General features: G+C 43.2%; 1 non-coding gene across 1 annotated transcript; it reads left to right on the forward strand.

The window, feature by feature from the left end:
• Positions 1–16,704: 16,704 nt before the first annotated feature.
• Positions 16,705–16,808, forward strand: LOC112768350 (small nucleolar RNA R71). The gene has a single exon (XR_003185791.1). It is a non-coding gene; the product is annotated as a small nucleolar RNA R71 (small nucleolar RNA).
• Positions 16,809–19,004: the final 2,196 nt, after the last annotated feature.

Below are 19,004 nucleotides of genomic sequence, written 5' to 3' on the forward strand. Positions count from 1 at the left end.
AATACAATAGCAAAAGGTCTTATTTATAGATAACTAGTAGCCTAGGGTTTACAGAAATGAGTAAATTACATAAAAATCCACTTCCGGGCCAACTTGGTGTGTGCTTGGGCTGAGCATTGAAGCATTTTCGTGTAGAGACTCTTCTTGGAGTTAAACACCAGCTTTTGTGCCAGTTTGGGCGTTTAACTCCCATTCTTGTGCCAGTTCCGGCGTTTAACGCCGGGCAGTTTTGAGCTGATTTGGAACGCCAGTTTGGGCCATCAAATCTCGGGAAAAGTATGAACTATTATACATTGCTGGAAAGCCCAGGATGTCTACTTTCCAACGCCGTTGAGAGCGCGCCAATTAGGCTTCCGTAGCTCCAGGAAATCCACTTCGAGTGCAAGGAGGTCAGAATCCAACAGCATCTGCAGTCCTTTTTAGTCTCTGAATCAGATTTTTGCTCAGGTCCCTCAATTTCAGCCAGAAAATACCTGAAATCACAGAAAAACACACAAACTCATAGTAAAGTCCAGAAAAGTGAATTTTAACTAAAAACTAATAAAAATATACTAAAAACTAACTAGAACATACTAAAAACAATGCCAAAAAGCATACAAATTATCCGCTCATCACAACACCAAACTTAAATTGTTGCTTGTCCCCAAGCAACTGAAAATCAAATAAGATAAAAAGAAGAGAATATACAATGAATTCCAAAAACATCTATGAAGATCAGCATTAATTAGATGAGCGGGACTTTTAGCTTTTTGCCTCTGAACAGTTTTGGCATCTCACTCTATCCTTTGAAATTCAGAACGATTGGCTTCTTTAGGAACTCAGAATCCAGATAGTGTTATTGATTCTCCTAGTTGAGTATGATGATTCTTGAACACAGCTACTTATTGAGTCTTGGCCGTGGCCCAAAGCACTCTGTCTTCCAGTATTACCACCGGATACATACATGCCACAGACACCTAATTGGGTGAACCTTTTCAGATTGTGACTCAGCTTTGCTAGAGTCCCCAATTAGAGGTGTCCAGGGTTCTTAAGCATACTCTTTTTGCCTTGGATCACAACTTTATTTTTTTCTTTTCTCTCTTTTTTTTCGTTTTTCTCTTTCTTTTTTTTCATTTTTTTTTAATTCACTGCTTTTTCTTGTTTCAAGAATCATTTTTATGATTTTTCAGATCCTCAGTAACATGTCTCCTTTTTCATCATTCTTTCAAGAGTCAACATTCATGAACAACAAATTCAAAAGACATATGCACTGTTTAAGCATACATTCAGAAAACAAAAGTATTGCCACCACATCAAAATAATTGATGCTAGCATAACCTTGATGCTATGATTTTAGGAAATTGCACAATCGGCAAAATTCCTTCCGGCAAGTGCACCGGTTATCGTCAAGTAAAAACTCACAATAGAGTGAGGTCGAATCCCACAAGGATTGGTTGAATGAGCAATTCGGATTAGAAGTTTGTTCTAGTTGAGCGGAATCAAGATTTAGATGAGAATTGCGGAAGATTAAATTGCATGAATTAAAGAGCGAGAAATTAAAGTGCTGAAATTAAAAGGGATGGGGGTGATTGCATGAATTGAAATTGCAGAATGTAAATAGAAAGTGTAGATCAGGATGGGGAGTTCATTGGGTGTTAGGAGATATTGAGATCTCCGAATCAAAACATTTTTATCTCTTCCTCAACCAATGCATTCATTGAATTTTGCTTGGCAATCTTATATGATTGGATCCCAATCCCTTGGCTCACCAATTCTCTCTAAAAACAAACAAATTCCCAATCCCTTGGTTTAAATGTTCATAAGAAGAGATGATGCTTGATCACTGATTATACCACACAGTTTCATGGACCACAATTTGGTAGGATTACATGTCACAATATCCATCCAAACCCCAATCCAATTCACTGTGAGAAAGCTTCTCTAGCATGAATCCTCCATTCCTTTCCCAAGGTTCCGAAGGATTCCAATTATGGATAGTGTTCATACCCTGACCGGGCTCCTCCAACTCGGCAAATTCATAAAAGGTCCGACCTCGTCCTAAGGCTCACGCCTACAGGTCGGACCTCGGACAATAAAACAAGGAAGGCCCATCAAAAGGAACGTAGCCCAAAACCTAAAGCCCGAAAAGGCCTAGAAAAGGCGGTTCCACAAAGATAGAGATAAAACTCCCAAAGATAAGATAAGATAAGAATATCTTATCCAGGGAAGGTCACGGCCAACTACTATAAATACACTGGAGCACCCAGGTATGGCATTCATTCCACATTCTACACATATCTGCTTGGACCCATGCTAACTTAAGCATCGGAGTGTCATTGCAGGTACAACCACCAACCACTCCGCATATCAAGCTCGGGTCCCTGAACCCCCACCTCGGGCCTCTCCAGACGACCGAGCTACACGTTTCAGGTAACCCTCGGAACATTGGCGCCGTTGCCGGGGACCTGGAAGTCATCCCTCTACCATGGCGGACAACCCTCACAACAATGACCGCGCTGCGTCTGAACAAGAGGACGAAATTGACACCGGAGAACGATCGGACAGCCCTCTATCACCACGCACTCCAGGAGGAAACAAACAGAATCGCCCAAAGACATCACTCCCAAACAAAGATCCACAAATTTCCGAAAAAGAGAAGAGCTCGGAAATTCTAGAAGCAGTCCGGGCACAACAAAACCGGCTGAAACAACTCGAAGAGGACATAAAAAAGCAGAAAGAAACTGAACAAGATCTGAGAAGGGAGACTCGAAAACGCAGAGAATTAGAAGAAAAACTGCGGAAAATAGAGGCCAACCTGAAAGACCGGACAGAACGCGGCACCACCCCCGAAGGTAACCATGATCCCTTCACGCAAGAGATCATGAAGGAGAAGGTACCGCGAAACTTCAAACCACCCGATATGGATCTCTACGACGGCACCACCGATCCATGTCACCACCTTAGCAACTTCAGAAGCAGAATGTACCTAGTCGACGCCTCCGACGCGATTCGGTGCAAAGCCTTCCCCACCACTCTCACCAAGTCAGCCATGAAGTGGTTCGACAACCTGCCACCAAGATCAATCACCAGCTTCGAAGACCTAACCAAAAAATTCCTAACAAGGTTCTCCATTCAAAAGGACAAGACAAAACATGCCCCCAGTCTACTCGGGATCAAACAAGGTAACCAAGAAACTCTCCGAGAATACATGGAGCGATTCAACAAAGCCTGTCTGGACATACAACACTTGCCCACTGAAGCAGCCATCATGGGACTAGCAAACGGCCTAAAAGAGGGACCGTTTAGCCAATCCCTATCCAAACGATACCCGACCTCCCTATACGAGGTGCAGGAGCGGGCAAAAAAATATATCAACATGGAGGAAACCTCCCAGCTAAGAGACTCTTCTAGGAAGGAATCAACCTACCCACTCCGAGATCGAGATCGGGAACAAAAGAAGAAAGAAGAACCCAACTCGGACAAGCCACGGAAGTACCACAACTACACCCCCCTCCGAGTCTCCCTGGTAGACATCTACAGAGAAGTATGCCACACCGAAAAGATCCCACCGCCCCGACCGCTAAAACACAAAAGAGCGGGGAGAGATCGGTCCGAATACTGTGAATATCACAAGCTCTACGGTCATTCTACTAACGACTGCTACGACCTAAAAAATGTTATAGAAAAGCTAGCCAGAGAAGGAAAACTCGATAGATACATAGCAGAGAAAGGAGAAGAGACCAGGAAGAGAAGGCGGGGAGATAACGAAGATCGGGCCGAACAAACCCCACGAACCCCTGAAAGGCACGTTCACATGATAAATGGAGGTTTTGCAGGCGGAGGAACATCCAGATCCTCGCGAAAAAGACACCTCAAAGAAGTCTATCACGTCCGAGAAGACAGTCCCCTGCCCGAATTACCTACTATCTCATTTACCCGAGAAGATGCTCAAGGGATAATACCCGGGCACGACGATCCAATGGTAATCACCATTATCCTAGCAAACGCCAACTTACATCGAACCCTGATTGACCAGGGAAGCTCAGCAGATATCCTGTTCAAAACGGCCTTCGACAAGCTCGGACTTGAAGAAAAAGAACTAAAGGCCTATCCCACCGACCTATTTGGGCTAGGGGATACCCCGATCCATCCCTTAGGATACATCTCGCTACACACTACCTTTGGAAGAGGCGAGCAATCTAAAACATTAAGCATCGACTACATTATAGTCGACGTCACTTCAGCATACAATGCCCTCATTGGGCGACCGACCCTAAACAGACTGGCAGCTATAGTCTCGACCCCACACCTCTGTATGAAGTTCCCTACCGCAAAAGGAATCGCTACCCTAAAAGGCGACCAAAAACTAGCGCGGCGATGTTATAACGAAAGCCTGAGCCTAAAAGGGAAAGAGGTCAACACAATAGAGCTCGGACGAGTTCAATCCCGAGAAGATCTTCGGCCACAACCAGAGGGAGAAACCGAAAAAGTCCAGATTGGGAACACACCTGAAAAAATAACAAACATAGGAACAAACCTCGAAGCGGGCCTAAAGGAGGAACTCATAACCCTCTTAAGGGAGAATTCCGACCTCTTCGCCTGGAAAGCCTCCGACATGCCAGGCATAAGCCCCGACCTGATGTGCCATAAGCTATCAGTTTACCCGGGATCCCGACCTGTCCAACAAAGACGCCGAAAGCTCGGACCCGAGCACATGCAAGCAATAGAAGAACAAGTACAAGCACTGCTAGATGCAGGGTTCATTAGGGAAGTAAAATACCCCCTATGGCTCGCAAACGTGGTCCTGGTGAAAAAGCCCAATGGAAAATGGAGGATGTGCGTCGATTACACGGATCTCAACAAAGCCTGCCCTAAAGACCCATATCCACTACCAAACATCGACGCCTTAGTAGACGCAGCCTCAGGCTATAGGTATCTCTCCTTCATGGACGCATACTCGGGATACAATCAGATCCCGATGTACGGACCCGACCAAGAAAAAACCTCGTTCATAACCCCAAGGGCAAACTACTGCTACGTAGTGATGCCCTTCGGGCTGAAGAACGCAGGGGCAACCTACCAGAGGCTAATGAACAAAGTGTTCTCAGAGCACATCGGATTACAGCTAGAGGTGTATGTCGACGACATGCTGGTAAAGACACAAGAAGACAAAAACTTGTTGACCGACCTCGCCAGTATCTTCGGAACCATCAGAAAACACAACATGAGACTTAACCCGACAAAGTGCACCTTCGCCGCAGAGGCCGGAAAGTTCTTAGGCTTCATGCTGACTCAAAGGGGCATCGAAGCAAACCCGGACAAATGCCAAGCGATACTCAATATGAAGAGCCCGACGTGTGTCAAAGAAGTACAACAACTGAATGGAAGGCTAGCCGCCCTATCAAGATTCTTGGCAGGGTCAGCAATAAAGTCACTACCTCTCTACTCACTCCTAAAAAAAGGGAAACCCTTCTCATGGACCCCGGAGTGCGAAAAAGCCTTTCAAGAATTCAAGGAATTCCTCGGGCAGCCACCAATCCTAACCCGACCTTTAAAAGGAGAAGAGCTCGTACTATACCTCTCGGTTGGACATCGAGCAGTCGCTTCAGCATTAATACGAGAAAATGACCAAGGACAACACCCCATATACTTTGTAAGCAAGGCACTACAAGGGTCCGAATTAAACTATCAGAAGATAGAAAAATTCGCCTACGCCCTAGTGTTCACAGCTCGGAGGCTCCGTCCCTACTTTCAAGCCCACACCATCAAAGTCCGGACAAACCAACCCATGAGACACATCCTCCAAAAAACAGACCTGGCAGGACGAATACTGCAATGGGCGGTGGAGTTGTCCGAGTTCGACCTCCACTATGAAACCCGGACTGCCATAAAATCTCAGTATCTAGCCGACTTCATCGCAGAATACACTGAGACCCCTGGAACCCCACTCTCATGGAACCTGTATGTCGACGGGTCCTCAAACAAAACTGGAAGCGGAGCTGGGGTTATACTCGAAAGCGACCAAGGAATGCGGATAGAACTATCCCTAAAATTCGAGTTCCAGGCTTCGAACAACCAAGCCAAATACGAGGCCCTACTAGCAGGTCTAAAGCTAGCCGAAGAGGTCGGAGCCCAGAAAATCACGATCTTCAGCGACTCCCAGGTCGTCACATCACAAGTAAATGGAAGCTACCAGGCCAAAGACCCCACCATGAAAAAATACCTGGACCAAACACAGGCACAACTACGCCACTTTTCAGAGATACAGATTCAGCACATACCTCGGGAACAAAACGCCCGGGCAGACGCCCTCTCAAAGCTCGCCAGCACCAAGCCCGGAGGCAACAACAGAAGTCTCCTCCAAGAAACCTTACAATCCCCCTCCGTGCTAAGAGAGGAAGAAACGCTAAATATATCCAACCAACAGCAAGGATGGATGTCCCCCATACTCAACTACCTGAAGTCGGGAACTCTTCCTACCGAAAGAAAGGAAGCTAAAAGACTCACGAAAGACGCCCAGAATTATACACTAATTCACGACGTATTATACAGAAGAGGATTCTCAAACCCCCTCCTTAGGTGCGTCCCGACCTCAGAAACAAAGAACGTCCTCGAAGAAGTCCACGGAGGCATGTGTGGGAACCATCTCGGAGCTCGGGCATTATCCAAAAAAGTAGTCCGAGCCGGGTTCTACTGGCCGACCTTGCAGAAAGACGCAACGGAATTTGTGAAAATATGCCCCCCTGCCAAAAACACGCCAATTTCCACAAGGCACCAGCCGAAGACCTTATCAGCATCATCGCACCATGGCCCTTCGCAAAATGGGGACTTGACCTACTCGGCCCGTTCCCCTAAGGACCGGGGCAAGTCAAATACCTCATCGTAGGGGTCGACTACTTCACAAAGTGGATCGAAGCTGAACCCTTAGCCACCATTACGGCTCAGAAAAGTCGCAAATTCCTATACAAAAACATTGTCACAAGGTTCGGAGTCCCCTACTCCATCACAACAGACAATGGAACACAGTTCACGGACACAAGTTTTCAGAACTTGGTGGCCGAACTAAAAATCAAACAGCAATTCACCTCAGTCGAGCACCCACAAGCCAATGGACAAGCAGAGGCCGCAAATAAAGTCATCTTGGCCGGGTTAAAACGAAGACTCCAAGAGGCCAAATGGGCATGGGCCGAGGAGCTCCCCCAGGTACTATGGGCATATCGGACAACCCCACACTCTACAACGGGAGAATCGCCATTCCGACTAGCTTACGGGATGGAGGCAATGATTCCTATCGAAATAGATGAAGGGTCACCCAGAGTCATCTTCTACCACGAAGAAGGTAACCCGCAGGCACAAAAGGAAGAACTCGACCTCCTCCCCGAGGTCCGAGAAAGAGCCCGGATCCGAGAAGAAGCCTTAAAACGGCGAACGGCCCTCAGATACAATCAGAAAGTAATAAAGCGAAGCTTCTCCATTCACGACCTGATTCTAATCCGAAATGACATCGGAACACAAAAGTCGGGAGAAGGAAAGCTAGCTGCAAATTGGAAAGGACCCTACAAGGTAACAGAAGTCTTAGGGACAGGCTATTACAAAATATCCGACCTAGAAGGCAATGAGCTGCCCAGGGCCTGGCACGCCTGTAATCTAAGACGGTACTACAGCTAGAAAAATTTAACCCAAGGTGTACTCTTTTTCCCTACAAGGGTTTTTTAATACACCCGGTCAAGTAAGGCACCCGACCTAGTCAAGGGTAAACACTCTGTAAATATTCTTTCTTTTTTAATACTAATCAAATTTTTCTATTTTCTTTTCTTCTTCCTCATGATGAAACAAATCCTAGAAAGTACCCCGCCAAGGCGCATTAATTTATGCTCGGCAAAACGCAAAAAATCATTTGCCAAGAGACCACACAAGGTCGGCAAAGATAAAGCGACGAGGTTCAAATTAATGTGAGAAGTTATAAAGCAACTCTGAAAAGGCTCAAAAAGCCAAATAAAAAGAGATTACAAAAATAACTTAAAAGGCCGACCAACGACAAGGTCGGACCCAACAAAGGGAGGTACTCGAACGCCCGAGGTCCGAGAAAAAAGCCCGGATCCGAGAAAGAAGCCTTAAAACGGCGAAAGCAAAGATTTCGAAAACGCTTACTAAAAAGTTGCTATACAAAAACAACTAAAAAGTACAAGCGAAAAAACGAAATCAAAGGAAGGGGTAAAACAAAAGTTTCAAGCGCTAGCTAAAAGGTTGTTATCCAAAAACAACTAAAAAGCATAAAAGCGGAAACAAAAAGTCAAAACGCAACACCGCATAATAAGCTAAAAAGTTACTACAAGTAGCTAATAGCAAAAAGGCGTCCAAAGCGTTCACAGAAACCATCCAAAAACAAAAGAGCCCACAGGCCGGGCAAAAAACCAAAAATAAAAGATTACAGAGGATCAAGGTCCTTTCCAGACTCCACATCAACAGAAGGCTGCGGAGGAAACATAGAAATCGGGACTGCATCGACGGCACCGTCATCCCGGTTTAAAACCTCCACACCAGATCCATCCAAAGGTGAAGTCGGGTTCGCAACCGGAACTTTGGGGTCCGACACCGGAACCTCATCCTCGTTGGGAGCAGGAACAATCTTTCCCTCCACAACAACGTTAACCGTACTAAATAAGCTCAGATCCAGGTCAGGAGTAAGAACCCGGACCTGAGCCTTCAAATTTTCAAACATAGCATCCATACCCTTAGCCACATGACCTTCTAGCTCGTAAAAATCATCCTGAGCGGATTGCAACCTCTCCTTTGTCTCCACAAGCTCGGCATATATCCGAGTATAATTCTCCGTCGCCGCCTTCGCCATCTCCTCAGATGCTTTCGCTGCCGCCACAGCCGCAGTAGCTTTAGCTTTCTCTTTTTCGAAAGATGCCTCCAGCTCAGTAATCCTAGCAGCCTTCAGCTCACTAATCTTCTCAAACTCAGACTGAGCCTTCTCAAGTCGGGAGCTGGTCGCACCAATGGGGGATTTCTTGAACTCCCGGGCAATAGCGGCATGAAGACTAGCCATCCGGACACAACTCCGCGCCATATACTGAAAATGGTGCTCCATAGACACATCATCAGTAGAAATAAAGGTCTGTGGGAGAATATGCTGTTCAATCCAACCAAGAGCATCAAAATCCTTGTCATTAAAACCCGCAAGCTCTTGAGAGGTCTTCTGTTTCTTGGGAGGAGGACCCGAGGACGAAGGCGGGGAAGAGTGACCGGGTCCAGAGGTCGGAGGATCTTGATTTATAGCTCGGAACTGGGGAGTCGGAATAGTCTTCGACCGAGTAGTAACACCCACAGTAGTCTTCTTCGGAGAAGATCGGGCAGAAGCCTCCCCAGCCTCGATATTTCGAGCAGCCACAGACTTCTTCGTCCGACGAAGGTACTTCATGGAATCCGCCTGAGAAGACATCTCTGCAAAAATAAAAAAGGATTACCACAAACAGAAATTCCACCAAAACAAGCAAAACCAAAATGCTAAAAAAAGATGAATCTCGGAGAGGTCGGGAACTACCTAACTCGGAACGGAGAAGGCTTGGATCTCCCAACATTTTCTTCGTGTCCAAGTGAGGTGCCCGACCCCATAAACTGCTTACCACACCCACAAAGGCCTGCTCCACCTCATCTAGACTCTCAAGGGTATACTTAGTAGACACTACATTCTCCTGCCAACAAAGAGGAAAAGAAGGCTCCCCACTCTCATCTAGAAAGAAAGGTCGGACATCTCCAGTAGCCCGGACCTTGAAATAAAAGTTCTTAAAATCATGAAAGGACTCATCATACAGGGTACAAAACTTCCTTCCCTGGTTAGCCTTAAAAGAGACCCAAGATACCTTCCCTCCACCCGACCCCGGCTTCGTCAACACAAACAAATAGGAAAAAAGAGAAATAGAGGGAGAGACGCCCAAAAACTGACACAAAAGTTGAAACAGCTTTAAAAACGCCCAAGAATTTGGATGGAGCTGTGTAGGGGCAAGGTTACACGACCATAACACCTCGGTCTCCAGATCGGTAAAGGGAAGTCGGACACTCAGCTTAGAGAAAAAACAATCATAAGCATAAAAGAAGAGCTTCTCGGAACTATCTAAGGGCGGGAAGCACACTCTCTCCTCGGAATCCGGGGCTACTAGTTCATAATCCCTCTCAGACTCTCTATTTTCACATATACTACAGTGCCTACGGAACCTAGCTAAATACTCAGAATCTACCACAGAAGGGACTCTTAGAGGAAGAGGGTCTACCCAACCAAGACCACATGGAATCTTAGTCGACATCGCTTGAAGAACCTTTCGAGACATAAAATTCTTACCTACAAAGAAGAATACAACAGCAAGCAAAAATCACATAAAGAAGACAGCGAAAACCCATTCAGCAAAGCAAGAAACAAAAACCCCACGAAGAAAATGCGGCAACCCGGATCAAAAAATACCAGAGAAAAAAAAAGAGCCCCCCCATATATACAAACAAACAAGCAATGGCGGCGCCTCTTTTCGGGGCAACCCAGGCATAAAGAAAAAGAAACAAACAAGAGCCACACAAAGAACAGAAGCATATATGCACAAGAAAAGAAAAACATGGGAACAAACCTGGAAGAAAGAAACGAAGACGACGAGCTCCGAAGCGAGGAGAACGGAACGACGGCACAGAGGAAACCCCAGAAAGACACACGGAGAGATTCAGGGAAGAGAAAGAAGAAGCAGTGCTCGAAAAAGGGTAAAGAAAAATAAAATGCAGAAAAGGAGGAAAAGGGGCAAATAAATAAAGCCTTCACAGGGCCCGAACGGAAATCGAGGAAAAACGGTAAAATGCAATAAATGCAGGAACGGCCATTTTTGAATTTTGAAAAAACTACTATGCCCGAGCTCGACCTCCCAAAAAGGACGAACTCGGGCAGGGGCACTGTTCATACCCTGACCGGGCTCCTCCAACTCGGCAAATTCATAAAAGGTCCGACCTCGTCCTAAGGCTCACGCCTACAGGTCGGACCTCGGACAATAAAACAAGGAAGGCCCATCAAAAGGAACGTAGCCCAAAACCTAAAGGCCGAAAAGGCCTAGAAAAGGTGGTTCCACAAAGATAGAGATAAAACTCCCAAAGATAAGATAAGATAAGAATATCTTATCCAGGGAAGGTCACGGCCAACTACTATAAATACACTGGAGCACCCAGGTATGGCATTCATTCCACATTCTACACATATCTGCTTGGACCCATGCTAACTTAAGCATCGGAGTGTCATTGCAGGTACAACCACCAACCACTCCGCATATCAAGCTCGGGTCCCTGAACCCCCACCTCGGGCCTCTCCAGACGACCGAGCTACACGTTTCAGGTAACCCTCGGAACAGATAGTTTCTTTCCCAAGACAACTACCTAATGGAATTAGATCGAGAAGCTTTCTAACAAAATTCAAGAGAAAAGATTGAAGAAGAAGATAAAACTATTATTGATTCATTGAATTACAATAGAGCTCCCTAACCCAATGAAAGGGGTTTAGTGAATCATAGCTTTGAATTCAATTACAAAAGTATGAAAATTCCAAAGTGTCAAAAAGTGCCAACTAACTTCAATTCTATCCTATTTATACACTTTCTAAATTGAGCTTCTGTTGTGTTTCTTGGGCTTTGAGGCCTTCCCTTGATTTCCTTTTGCCTTCGGTTTATGGTCCATAATCTTGATGAGGCTGTGATCCAATTCTGCAACATTCACTGAGCAAACTTAGTGATAAACAAGTAATGACACAAGGCTCAACAAATTGAAGTTCCAGACTCATCAATTCTTCAAGCCCAATCCCATAAACCATGATATTCAATTGGGTTTCATACCATATTATGTTTAAGTTAATATTTGTGTTCAAATGCTAACTTAAACCTCAATATATTTGGCCCAAAAACCCTTCTGAAAAGTGGCGTTTAAGTTGAAGTTTAAGTTTCAGTTTAAGGTTAAACTGAAACTTAAACGTGGAATTGGAAGAAAGCAACCCAGGAGAGTAATTAATCGAACACGTTTAAGCTTCAGTTTAAGGTTAAACTGAAGCTTAAACGTGGAAATGAATATTGCAACCCTGGAGGCAATTCTTGGTCGAACACGTTTAAGCTCCAGTTTGAGGTCAAACTGGAGCTTAAACGTGGAAATGAGAAGGCAACCCTGGAGGAGCTTAAAACGCCGAACACGTTTAACCTCCAGTTTGAGGTCAAACTGGAGGTTAAACGTGGGAATGAAGAAGGTAGCCCAGGAGTGTAAATGTCGAACACGTTTAAGCTCCAGTTTGAGGTCAAACTGGAGCTTAAACGTGGAAATGGCTCCCTGGTGCACAAAATAGCTCGAACACGTTTAACCTCCAGTTTGAGGTCAAACTGGAGGTTAAACGTGGGAATACTTCCTTGGTGCCATTCCCATTCTGGCGTTTAACCTTCAGTTTGAGGTTAAACTGGAGGTTAAACGCCTGTTCCTCTTTTCTCAGCTTTCATGATTCTGGCGTTTAACCTTCAGTTTAACCTTAAACTGAAGGTTAAACGCCACTTTCAGCATTTGGTGCATTCCTTATTCTGGCGTTTAACTTCCAGTTTAAGGTTAAACTGGAGGTTAAACGCCACTTTAAAATTGTATGGCTTGGCACATTTGATCTTCAAGCTTCCTTTATTGATTTTGTTGCTTCCTTGCCTAGCCTCTTCTTCCCTGAAATCATCCACACAATTGCATCAAAGTCTTGCAAAAATTCATGAGAATTCTTCCATTCATAGCATTCAAGTAATATAACTAAAAACTCATGGAATTTGCATCAAAATCACACTGTTTGGATGATTCATTACTTTGTTGTTCATTTAACCATTCTTGGTTACTTTAAGCTCAGGAAAATGCATAAAACAACTAAAACTAACAGAAAAATGCTAGTGAAACTAGCCTAAGATGCCTTGGCATCACAACACCAAACTTAATACTTGCTTGTCCCTAAGCAAGTCCTGAGTTATTTGAGAAGAAAGTATGAAACAAAAAGCAATTACATTGGCTATATTAGCAACATTTGAAGTTCATCAGAAGGGTTTTATGCAGAAAGTTGCAGCATCACTTTTTCATTCTTATCAAGTAGAATTATCACTTTTTCATTGCATCCATCAAACACTGCTATGGCCTCTTGTTATTCTTATGTCTTTGGCACATTTTCCTTTCTTTGTTTTTCTTTTTCTTAGAGCTCTTTTGCTCCTTGTTTGCTCAGTGTCATGTGTTGCACAAGCCTTTGGCATTTTCTTTTTCTTATCAGTGCATTACACATATCCACTACAGGCATTTTAATTCACATTTCTTCTTGATACATTGGTGCCCAGCACCTCTTTGTGTGACTAAATGTTTTGTATTTAGGTTGCTCTTGATAATGGACTTTTGGTTGATAATCCCGGGTTAGTTAACCCAAGTTACCATGTGTTGAAACACTCCTCAGAACCTATTCATCCAAGCATATCCTTAATACATAAACACCACAGGCATTTGTCTCAGAAGTTCAAACCATTGGTGCCTAGCTTATTTTCTCAATTTTTTTGCTTTTTGGTTGCCCTTTTTCAGTGGCTTTTTCTTCTTCTTTTTCTTTCTTTTTCATGGCCACAGATATTTATTCATCAGGATCCATAGACAGTTTTCAATTTCTACACAAAAAATGATAATTCTACATTCTATTTCCAGTGATCTGACTAACAATCAAGCATGCATACCACCACTTAATTCTACTTGATTTGTCACTAATTGAGCCAAGTTACTTTTGTTCAATCTTTTATTTTATTTTTGGAAACAGAACAAGCATGGCAAGCATTTGTTTAAGAAGGTGAAGTTATATCCAAACATCTAGGCATTCACTTTATTCAAAGCAGTAAACCAACACTCCTACAAAATGACTTCACATTCCAGAAAGATTCAACAATTACAGTTCAAACCAGAACAAGCATGCTTTTGTTTGCCTTTTAAAGAATGGTCAAGAAACAACACCACCTTGTGACATTTCTTGTTTTCTCCTTATTGCCAGGAAACAATTTGATTTCTCCTTCTTCTCCTAGTTGTTGCTTCATGTTTTTTTTTTTCTAAGATCCTTGTTTCCTTTCCTGCAAAGAGTGATGAAGTTGCTTGCTTCTCAAGCACTTGAGTGGTTAGCTCAACTATGTATGGGCAAGCGACTGAGTCTTAAGTTGGTGTGTGAACACCAAACTTAATCTCCTACTTACTCCTCTGCTCTTTGAATCCTTGAATTCTCCTTGGAATGAAGTTGCTGCTAAGGATTTTAAGCATTTCTGTGATTGATTAGAATGGTTATTCCTTTCATATAATTCAAGGGTTGTTGTGTTCAGTTGATCTTTATGGTGGAACACCAAACTTAGAGTTACACATTCCCCTTTGAATTATTGATCCACGAATTCATTGTTTGGTGTGAAACACCAAACTTAATTCTTTGCAATGCACAGAAACTACTTCACCTTTTTATTGAAACAATTAAAAGAAACAGCAAAAAGAGTGTTACCTCAGGTTGGGTTGCCTCCCAACAAGCGCTCTTTTAATGTCACTAGCTTGACGGTTGTCCCTTGTTAGGGTGGATTGTAGTGCTTGATGTCTTCTCCTCTTACTATGAAAACGTCCCCATTTGATTCCTTTATGATTTCCAAATGTTCCATAGAAAGAACTTTCCTGATTGTGAACACTTGAGGGAGCTGGGAAGGAATGGTTTTGAGGCCAGGTGGGATTGGCAGATAATGACTTGATATCACTTCATCTCCCGGAGAGAAACCTTCAGTGGGAATTTTCTTGTTTCTCCACCCTCTTGGCACTTTCTTTACAATTCTTCCCTCTCTCTTGAGGACTTCTTCATTGACTCTTATGCCAGGAGGTTCCTTCTTATCTGTTTCTTTTAATTCTTGTGGCTTTAACTCTTGCAAATCTTGTTTGCCTCCCAAGGACTGTTTTAGAGTTTCAGTTGCTGGATTGCTTCCCTCCAAACAGAGATGGCTACTATCATCCTTAGTCTTTTCAGATTCTGGTTCAGGCTCAGATGCAGGTTTGAAAACATGGAAGATGAGCTGTTCATCTTGTATTCTCAAAATTAGCTCTCCTTGTTCTACATCTATGAGCGCTCTAGCAGTGGCTAGAAATGGCCTTCCCAGAATGATAGGATGTAAGTAGCTTTCCTCCATGTCCAAAATGACAAAGTCTGTGGGGAAGAAATAATTTCCCACTTTCACCAGCACATTCTCAACTACCCCTTCAGCTTGCTTTTGAGTTTTGTCAGCCAGTTGTATGATTGCATCAGTGGATCTTACCTCATTCAGTTGTAGCCTCTTCATAAGAGTCAGAGGCATCACATTTATGCTAGCTCCTAGATCACAGAATCCCCTGTCAATTTTTGTTTCCCCTATGATGCAGGGGATATGAAAACTTCCTGGGTCTGTTTTCTTAGAGACTATGTCCTTCTTGATGAGTGCACTGCATTCTTTGTTCATGATTACAGTTTGTCCTCCCTTCAAAACTCTTTTCTTGCTCAGCAATTCCTTCAAATACTTGATATGTGTAGGCATCTGCTGGAGGATCTCAAGAAAGGGAATGTTGATATGGAGAGACTTAAATGTCTCTAAAAACCTTGAATATGTTTTCCCCTTTTCACCTCCTCCTAACCTCTGAGGAAATGGTGCTCTTGGTTGGTAAGTTTCCAGCATGCCTTCCTTTTGCATTTCCTTGGCTTGCTCATTTTCACTTTCTTGCTTAGCTTCTTCCACACCTTCTTTCAAGATTTCTGACTCCTTTTCTGAGGGTTTGATTCCTTCTTCTTCTGGGACTTCCTTCAATATGGTGATGGCCTTGCATTCTTCCCATCTCATTCCCTTTTGTTCCCCTTTTGGATTCTTTTCTGTGTTACTAGGGAACACTGCAGTTGACTTGGGGGCCTGTTGAGATAGTTCTCCTACTCGAGCCTCCATCCACTTGAGTTTTTCGCCATGGTTCCTCAAGGTCGATCTCACATCATCCCTAAAGCTTTTCAACTCACTTATGTCCTGACCCATGTTTACTAACCTTCCTTCTATCCTGTTTAATTGCTCTTGAAATTGTTGGTTCGGATTGGGTTGGTCAGATTGGTTATTTTGGCCATGATATGGTGGTTGGGAGTAAGTGTTTTGTGTGGTTTGGTATGATCTTTGGTTAGAGTTTTGATATGTGGAATTGTTATGTTGGTTGTGGTTGTAAGGTTTGTGGTTTTGTGGTTGGCTTTGCTGGTTTCCCCACCCAAAGTTTGGGTGGTTTTTCCATCCTGGGTTGTAAGTGTTGGAATGTGGATCATATGATTGCCTTTGTTGGTTTCCCACATAGTTAGCCTCTTCCCAATCATTTCCTTCAATGCTTACTTCCTCTTGATCTTGTGTGTGTATTGTAGCCACTTGCTTTGTGTCTAATTTCCTGGTGAGCTCTGCTAGTTGCTTGGCAAACACCTTGTTTTGGGCTAGGATTGTATCAACATGGTTCAGCTCCATGACTCCCTTAGTGTTGTGCCTCTCTGAAGCATAGTAGTACTCATTCTCAGCCACTGTCTCAATCACTTCAATGGCTTCTTCCACAGTCTTTTTCCTGTTCAATGAACCTCCTGATGAATGGTCTACAGCCTTCCTTGATTCATAAGAAAGTCCATCATAGAAAATATGCAATTGCACCCAGTCAGGGAACATGTTTGGTGGGCATTTCCTTGTCAACTCTTTGAACCTCTCCCATGCCTCGTAGAGCGTCTCACCATCTTGTTGTCTAAAAGTCTGAACCTCAGATCGAAGCCTATTGACCTTTTGTGGGGGGGTAGAAACGTGCCAGAAACTTGCTCTCCACCTCATCCCAGGTTGTTAGGCTGTCCCTTGGGAATGATTCCAGCCACTTAGCTGCCTTGTCCCTAAGTGAAAATGGGAACAAGAGCAGTTTATAGGCATCTTCCTGGACTCCATTGGACTTCACTGTGTCACAAATTCTCAGGAATTTGGTGAGATGTTGATTTGGATCTTCATTAGCACTCCCACCAAATGAACAATGGTTCTCCACCAGTGATATTAGCTGTGGTTTAAGTTCAAAATTGTTGGCCTGAATGGGTGGTTTCTGAATGCTGCTACCACAATTCCCAGAGGTTGGGTTTATGTATGAGCCAAGAACCCTCCTCTCAGGAATGGCATTGTTTCCATCAACCCTCTCATGGTTGTGAACTTCTCTATCCATGTTGAGATCTAGAGCTTCTTCAAAGTTGTCCTCAGATTCTCCTTCAGATTCTTCTTCTCCCAGTACCCTCTTCCTTCTTGCTTCCCTTCTAAGTCTATGAAGGGTCCTCTCTGCTTCGGTATATGGAGGAGTTGATGTCTCTCCTCTCCTACCTATCATACAAGAACACACCACAAGCAACAAACAAGTTGAATACTCTTGGTTAATGGAAGAGTATGGTTATAGCAGTTGAGGAATTAATTCAAATAGTTAGTGGGTCAGTGAGTTGGTTGCTTGAATTTAAAGGCATAAAGAAAGAAAGCAAATAACAGAGGGCAGAAATTAAAATCAACAAGTAACTGAATTAACAAAACAAGAAAAATGCTCAATCTAGTTAACTTCCAAGTTGAGAATTGTCAATCGAAAACCAATCCCCGGCAACGGCGCCATAAACTTGATGCTAGCATAACCTTGATGCTATGATTTTAGGAAATTGCACAATCGGCAAAATTCCTTCCGGCAAGTGCACCGGTTATCGTCAAGTAAAAACTCACAATAGAATGAGGTCGAATCCCACAAGGATTGGTTGAATGAGCAATTCGGATTAGAAGTTTGTTCTAGTTGAGCGGAATCAAGATTTAGATGAGAATTGCGGAAGATTAAATTGCATGAATTAAAGAGCGAGAAATTAAAGTGCTGAAATTAAAAGGGATGGGGGTGATTGCATGAATTGAAATTGCAGAATGTAAATAGAAAGTGTAGATCAGGATGGGGAGTTCATTGGGTGTTAGGAGATATTGAGATCTCCGAATCAAAACATTTTTATCTCTTCCTCAACCAATGCATTCATTGAATTTTGCTTGGCAATCTTATATAATTGGATCCCAATCCCTTGGCTCACCAATTCTCTCTAAAAACAAACAAATTCTCAATCCCTTGGTTTAAATGTTCATAAGAAGAGATGATGCTTGATCACTGATTATACCACACAGTTTCATGGACCACAATTTGGTAGGATTACATGTCACAATATCCATCCAAACCCCAATCCAATTCACTGTGAGAAAGCTTCTCTAGCATGAATCCTCCATTCCTTTCCCAAGGTTCCGAAGGATTCCAATTATGGATAGTTTCTTTCCCAAGACAACTACCCAATGGAATTAGATCGAGAAGCTTTCTAACAAAATTCAAGAGAAAAGATTGAAGAAGAAGATAAAACTATTATTGATTCATTGAATTACAATAGAGCTCCCTAACCCAATGAAAGGGGTTTAGTGAATCATAGCTCTGAATTCAATTACAAAAGTATGAAAATTCCAAAGTGTCAAAAAGTGCCAACTAACTTCAATTCTATCCTATTTATACACTTTCTAAATTGAGCTTCTGTTGTGTTTCTTGGGCTTTGAGGCCTTCCCTTGATTTCCTTTTGCCTTGGGTTTATGGTCCATAATCTTGATGAGGCTGTGATCCAATTCTGCAACATTCACTGAGCAAACTTAGTGATAAACAAGTAATGACACAAGGCTCAACAAATTGAAGTTCCAGACTCATCAATTCTTCAAGCCCAATCCCATAAACCATGATATTCAATTGGGTTTCATACCATATTATGTTTAAGTTAATATTTGTGTTCAAATGCTAACTTAAACCTCAATATATTTTGCCCAAAAACCCTTTTGAAAAGTGGCGTTTAAGTTGAAGTTTAAGTTTCAGTTTAAGGTTAAACTGAAACTTAAACGTGGAATTGGAAGAAAGCAACCCAGGAGAGTAATTAATCGAACACGTTTAAG

Source organism: Arachis hypogaea, chromosome 2, assembly GCF_003086295.3.
Source record: "Arachis hypogaea cultivar Tifrunner chromosome 2, arahy.Tifrunner.gnm2.J5K5, whole genome shotgun sequence".
NCBI lineage: Eukaryota > Viridiplantae > Streptophyta > Magnoliopsida > Fabales > Fabaceae > Arachis > Arachis hypogaea.